The sequence below is a fragment of the Magnolia sinica genome, chromosome 16, assembly GCF_029962835.1.
Source record: "Magnolia sinica isolate HGM2019 chromosome 16, MsV1, whole genome shotgun sequence".
Classification (NCBI taxonomy): domain Eukaryota; kingdom Viridiplantae; phylum Streptophyta; class Magnoliopsida; order Magnoliales; family Magnoliaceae; genus Magnolia; species Magnolia sinica.
In genome coordinates, this window is record NC_080588.1 from 16,053,069 (window position 1) to 16,060,491 (window position 7,423).

The following is a 7,423-nucleotide window of genomic DNA, read 5'->3' on the forward strand; positions in this document are numbered from 1 at the left end:
TCGAAAGCATCCTATGAATGGATAGATGGCATACACAAAACACAGTGGGCCTCAATACAGTCTGGAAAGTTTTTAACAAGGGGCATCCCCCTTCCCAACTTTTCCATACGGTGTGGCTCACCTCAGTTTTGGATCAGCCAGAGATTTGGGCCTTAATAAGAACTTACGGAGCCGTAAATGATGGACGGATTAGATGTGATGGAAACATCACAGTAGACCCCACACATTGATTTATATGTTAAGCTTATCCAATACACGGTTGTATTTGGTCCTGCCCCGTTATGAAATTTGACTTAAAACTTACGCGCACGTATGCAATTCTTAAGTAAATTCTAAGCGCCTGTATATTGTCCACCACACTCTTCGAGAGTATCAAAGTTTTCTCCTCATTTATATATTACACCATTTAAAAAGGAAGGAAGACAAATGACACAAAATGACAAGCCCTGAGTTAGTGGCTACGACACGCCCTTAAATAAATAAATAAAGGAGATGTTGATAGATTTTGCCAACAGTGGTCCCAGATTCAATATTCTTCCTGGTTTTAAAAGACATCGAGGGCATTATTTCATGGATACCTTTTTTTGCGGAGCCGATTCAATCTAGTCAGGCTTAGGATTGAGTTTCCAAGTGACTCAGATTGAAATCCCACTGAGTTGAGTTGATTCGGTTGAGTCTTGAGTTGAGTTACAGAGTTTTATAACTATATATTAGGTGCGCCATGCTCTTAGCCCACTAGATCATCATTCAATAACATTTATGCACTTCCATTGTTGCATGTGTAACCGGACTGTAAATGTGACTCCGAGTAGCAATATGGTCTTGCTTACCAATGTTTATTTTGAGCTGCCTATGTGGGAGTGCAGGCTGTTGTCTGTTTAATGACCCACATTGTCGATCTTGTGGTTCCATGCTCCATTTTCCAGTAGACCGTTGATTTTGTGTGTGCGTGTGTTTTTTTTCCTCTTTATTTTAGGGTCCCTTACCCATAATCCCCGTGCAATGTATAGATTCTACTCTCCGAAGACTTACATAGGACACATAATTCCACAATCCAAACCATTGATATGATGGAATTAGAGGTGCAACTCAGGCCCAACCCAATCTAAATAAGACCAAATAGGCAACTTGACCTAAATACATGTGATTATTACCAATTGACCTAAAATTGCTCAACCCTAACACAAACTAGACTTGTAGACAAACTTGATGCAGAATACCGATAATGATGTGAAAATGTTGTAATTAGATGGTAGTAATGCTGAGAAGCGCAGGTGTTGTTGATGTCTTAAATCTATAAACAACAGGATCTATCGATGCCATCGACAGATATTCGATTTCATCGAAAAAATTCATGTTTTTTTATCATTGGAATGTTTTGGTGTTTTACTCGATGCCATCGAAGATGTTCGATGTCATCGATAGATCGTCAATGCCATCGAAGTCCCATCGAAAGTGTCATCGAGTATGCGCGCAGAATTGCGTAAGTGTTGGATTTGTTTCCTATTCGGATTATAATACTATATAAACCTATATAAATCGGGTGTAATTAGGACTTAGGAGCATAGAGAGGTGTTTTAAGTTTTCTAAATTCGTTCCTAAGGATTTCAAGAGCATAACTTGGCTTGTGAGGAAGATTCGGGGCTTGTTCAGATCGATAATCTCTCCCTTGTAATTTTCTGCTTTTATTGTGCATTAATTACTGTCGCTTCCCGCAAAGATTTTTCCACGTAAATTCAGTTTATTTGTGTTTAAACTTAGTTGTGTGATTAGAGTACTTTGCTTGATTCATCTATGTGAACTTTCGCGGTTCCCCAACAACAAGGACAATCAAAATATTTTCCTCACCCTCAGACACACCCAAGTTCTTTTTCTACTAGACTATATTTTGATAATAACTCTCCAGTTAGGATAGTCCTAACTACATCTATTCTTGACTAGTATAGTACGATATTCACTCACTTTGGCATTTAGTTACCTGTAATTTTTGCCAAAGATGGGGTATCTATAGACACCCTACTTACGATGAGAAAGATTGTTATGCATGAATTGAGTTAAGATTTGAAATAAGGCATCTGCTTGGCCTAAGGAAGCAATGGAAAATTAAACGGGTTAAACAGAAAACACTCTTATAATCTTTCATCTCAGATTAATTGTAAAAGTCACTCGGGTTAGGAAATTGTACGATTCTCCAACTCATTAATGATTCTTCGGTGTCTAGTTGATCCTGGATTTTAACTTTATTGGCTTGTGGCAACTCTAAGTCATACGTATCATCACACTTAAGTCTTTGCACATTTCAAAACAAAAATGATACCAATGAAAGAATCACAGAGTAATTGTGTCGCATCTTATAAAGTGCATTTACACCTGGATTTATACAAATAAAGCATTTAACTTTATTTTGTCCAATGGATGCTTTCACCTTGTGCTTAACATTGTTGGAACGAGCTAAAAATATTTTGATGGATGTCAGAGCCTATGTGTGTGTGTCCTAGCTAATCACATGTATGTGATCGCACACTCGTACCTGCACACATGTGCACATGTGCTGACATGAGAGAGAATGCGCACACACACACACACACACCCTGTGCACTTAAAACTATACAAGCTTTTTAAAGGGTGTTAATAAAGTTCATATGGGTGGACTTTGACTTCACCTTCATACTTCATCACATACTTTACACATCACTCCCACTTTACACCCCACCCTCTACATCACCACTCATCTCTACACCCTTCAATAATTTTTTCTCTTAGGTATTCACATGTCACCATCCACTAGCTCACACTTCTCCAAAAACCTTCCCTCACAATACCTTTTAGGTGACCAATGCATATACATCATCCCTCAACCTCATCCACTCCAAGCCAATGCATGTGCACCCATCCCTCCACTTTATCTTTTCACTAATCATTACCTCCATTTCAACCAATGAATGCTAAGTACACCTCCTCTCTAGCTAATGCAAGCCTCCCTTTTATCCACCTTATCTTTTCACACTCTCTCTAAGCCATACAAAGGGAATTCTCTAATTATTTGCTAAAGAATTTCTCTAGAAAAAATTCAAAATGGAGAGAGAGAGAGAGAGAGAGAGAGAGAGATGTTGAGGGTCGAATATTGCATATCGGACCCCGATTATTGCCAGGATTTGCAAACATAGTTCGTTTAACGGCCCGATTTAATCATGTTTGTAATGCGGCGTATTCACGAGCCTGGAGTGGGAAAGGGTACTAAAAGCATGGATTTAACGATCCAAGTCACCAAGGTAAGTGACGGACCCTAGGAGACCAAGATCGACAGATTTGCACATTAAGGATCTAAGAAAATCGAGAAATTGAAGCTCAAGTGGCACGAAATTGTCCCGAATGCAAGATCATAGGGTTCCCACCATCCGATCAGTTCGAAACTCCATACGTGGCTTGAGGGCCATAAATGAACCGTACACGTCAAATTTCAGCCCCTAGATCATTGTAAAGTGGCCCAATCGAAGCCACCAAAACAGTGATATGGGGCCCACCGACTATCAGGACGCTTTAGTTTTGGACTTAACGGCTTAAATAAAAAGAGGAAGAAGATGGTCGAGAAGATTTGATATATACATCATTGTGGACCCCACGAGTTGGGTGTGCACTATGTGCATATGCACCAGCGTGCACGTAAACTCCAAGACGGTCAAATCGTCCTCGGACTCGAGCTCCTTAAAAACGGCAAGAGTCGTCCCTCATTACGCAGACGATCGATTGCGGAAGCCGGTGGGCCACCATCATGGCCCAAAGGGGCGATCCAAACCATCCATCTTGTAAAGGAGCTCGAAAAGGTCGACGCCATGTTGGCTATCTGCTCCCATGCGCGCACATATTTTAGCCGTTCAAACTCGGGATGGATGGCAGAATACAATATTCTGTGGGCCACACAGATCCAATCTGGAACTAGATATTTCTTATTGGTTTTTCGAGAGGATTACATGTGGACGGCATGGATTTCTCAAAACAAAATCGAAGTGGACCCGCCATCAGCACAGCGTCCATCGTGCGCTGCCTCTGTTCCCGCGATCCGGACGATCCGGGAGGCCGTGGTCCACCTTGTTGATCGGATGGTTGATCCGATCCGCTCGACGAAGACTGACTCAAGACAAGCACCACCAAGAGGGCGGATGTGGAGCCGCGACATCGGCACTCGAAACTCGCTCCCAACGCGCCGATGCGTGCGAAAGCGCTTTAAAAATAAAACTCAGACGGCTTCCGCAAGGTCCGTGGGGCATCTGTTTCCTATTTGCGCAGGAGTTGCGCACCATCTTTGAGAGGGATAAAGGGCAAGAGAGAGGAGGAAGCCAGGGAGGAGAGGAGATCAGCGTGTGGAGGAAAAAAATGGAAGAAAAGAAGAAAAAGAAAAAAACGGAAGAAAAGAAGAAAAGGCTGAGGAGAAGCTGGAACGGAGAGAGAGAGTGAAGCAGCCTAGTTTTTTCTTCTTCTTTTCCTTTATATTTCTTTTATTTAGCCCATTCATGTGTGGCTAAACCTCTTAGCTAGGGCTAAGAGGTGAAGCCTGTAGCGAGATGGGAGATTCTACTTTATGCCTTTAATTCATAAACTGAATTTGATTTAGTTGATTATTAAAGAAATATTTTTCTTAGTCTTTAATGGTCTGTTGTGACTGAAATTACAATGAGTTTGCAATGGCTTTGAGTATTTCTTTCCCCTTTTTATGTTTATGAAGTCAGGAAGACATGTTGTTCATCATTGTCCCATGGGCATGGTAGGATGACAGTACCCTTCCTGATCTTCATATATTATTGGTTGATTGGTAATTAGTTTAATTCTGTTGTTTACTTTGTCTCCTAGGCATGATTTGGTGATGGAATCCATTCTAATTCATATACCTTTCACCTCTTGAAAACTATATCAAAGGAAGTCTAGTTCATTTCCATGAATCAAGCGTATAAGATCTCCCTGACCTCTACAAGTGGATCCTCTGAATCCCTAGTTTCCTTCCTCTAAATTCCTTAAGTTTTAGATAATTATTTCACAATTATTCCTTAAATTCTATTTGATTGAGATTACATCTTTTGCTAGTTTTAGATCTAGTTAGTTCCAGATCACGTACAAGTTTCAGTCCCTGTGGATTCGACCTCGGTCTTACCGAGTTTATTACTATATCACAACCCTATACTTGGGGAGTGAACAAGTTTTTGGCGCCGTTGCCGGGGATTGACGGCTACGTTTTTCTGAAATTAATTAGATTTTAGAATTAGGGTTTAAGATTAGGATTTTACTAACTTTAGTTATAGACTTTTATTTGATTTCTAGAACTAACTTGTTTTCCTGTTTTGTAGGATCCTGACATAAGTTTCTAAATTGGTAATTCCTTCCTAATCTCTCTACTTTTTCTACTTTTTAGAATTAGTGTTTAAATTTTGAATCTTTTTTAATTCTAGTATTGTTAGGAAGTAGTTTATTTTTAGAAACTTTCCTCTTTTATTTTTTAGAAACTTTCCAATTTTAACTCTTTTAGAATCTAACTTTGTTTCCTAATTTACTTTTAGAAGTTTTCTACTTGTGGAATTTTTGTTTAGAAACTAACTTTCCTATTGTGTAGGCCTTTAAGATAGAAATTTCTAATTCGGTAAGTTCTTTCTCTCTACTTTCTATTTTTCATATCTCTTTTTAATTTACTTTCTAGTTTAAGACTTTCTTCCTTTTTAAGGATTTTCTAATTCTAGACATTCTCTTTAGAACTGACTTGTTTGTTTTTTTTTTTGCAGGTCCTTAACTTAGGGGCTTCAATTTGGTAATTTCCTTCCAACTCTCTCTCTCCTTCTTTCTAGATTTTCTTTCCTTTCTTAGGATTAGGCTTTGAATTTGATTGAGGGCTGCAAGTGTTTCATGCCCAAGTGGGCCTGTGACAACACTCGACATCTCTTGACTGAAGGAGGATTGGTTGAGGGGTTGACTATCCATCGCAGGACTAGACACCGCTCGAAATCCCCTGAGTTAACTGAAGTTATGGCTGAAGACCAACCTCCTCCACTTCCACCCAGGGTGGAGGATACCCAAGATGAGAATGAGGTGCATCAGGCACCCCGCCTCGTACTTTACGAGATTATCTACAACCGGCGGGAGTGAGTACGGCCTCATGCATGATTTTCCCTGAAAACACAAGACAAATGGACATCAAGTCAGGAGTTATCCAACTCCTTCCCAAATTCCATGGACTTGAATCAGAAAGTCCATATTTACATTTAAAAGAGTTCGATGAGATTATAGCTACATTATGTTTTCCTAATGTATCTGAGGATACAATTAGGCTGAAACTCTTTCCTTTTTCCTTAAAAGAGAAAGCTAAGACGTGGTTACATTCACTGCGTCCTAGATCCATTGGCACATGGAACGACATACAGAGGGAATTCATAAAAAAATTCTTCCCACATCATAAAACGATTACCCTCAGAAAAGCAATCATGAACTTTGCCCAAAAGGAAGATGAAACATTCTTCCAATGTTGGGAAAGGTTCAAAGATTTGGTCAGTTCATGCCCACAACACGGATTTGAAACGTGGCGCATTACAAATTTTTTCTATGATGGACTGACATCTTTCATGCGCCAAATGGTCGAGACAATGTGTAATGGAGAGTTTATTAATAAAGATGTTGACGAGGTATGGGATTACCTCGATAGTCTCGCTGAAAAAACACAATCATGGGACTATTACCCAATGGCGAACACCATGTCTAGGCCGACTCAATTAAAGGAGAAAGGTGGATTATATCTCGTGAAAGAAGAGGATGATCTCAAGTGTAAAGTGACTACGCTCATAAGGAAAGTTGAGGCCATGGAAGGAAAGAAGGATAAGGTTAATGAAATTGTTTGCGGCATCTGTGATTGCAACATTCATACAACTGAAAATTGTCCTACAATACCCGCCTTTCGAGGAGTATTGAATGAACAAGCTAATGCCGTAAACAACTATCAAAGACCTTTTACTGGACCTAACTCTAATACATACAATCCTGACTGGAAAAATCATCCAAACTTTAGTTGGAGGAATGGACAAACGGTTACTCCTCCAGGTTTCTTCAATCAAAATCCAAATCAAGTGAAACCTCAAGAGGAACCGGTTCAAAATTCCATACAAGAGCTGGCGCAAGCAATGCGAAGAATTACAGATTTTATGCAAAAGATAGATTCTCGTATGACGGTTATAAAAAAGGGAATGCTTCCTACACAACCTCTCCCCAATCCTAAACCGCAATACGAGATTAATGATCCCAACTCTTCAAATCAGATGAGGCACGCTAAATCCATCATCACTCTTAGGAGTGGAAAGATCATTAATAAAACTCTTCCGGTTAGGCCCGAAAAGCCTCAAGAACCAGAAGAGGACAACAAAGATGGATCCAGTGATGCCCCACAAAAATT

The 7,423-nt window shown here is 39.9% G+C and overlaps 1 non-coding gene across 1 annotated transcript; it reads right to left on the reverse strand.

The window, feature by feature from the left end:
• Positions 1-6,446: 6,446 nt before the first annotated feature.
• On the reverse strand, positions 6,447-6,553 carry LOC131230173 (small nucleolar RNA R71). The gene has a single exon (XR_009163895.1). It is a non-coding gene; the product is annotated as a small nucleolar RNA R71 (small nucleolar RNA).
• Positions 6,554-7,423: the final 870 nt, after the last annotated feature.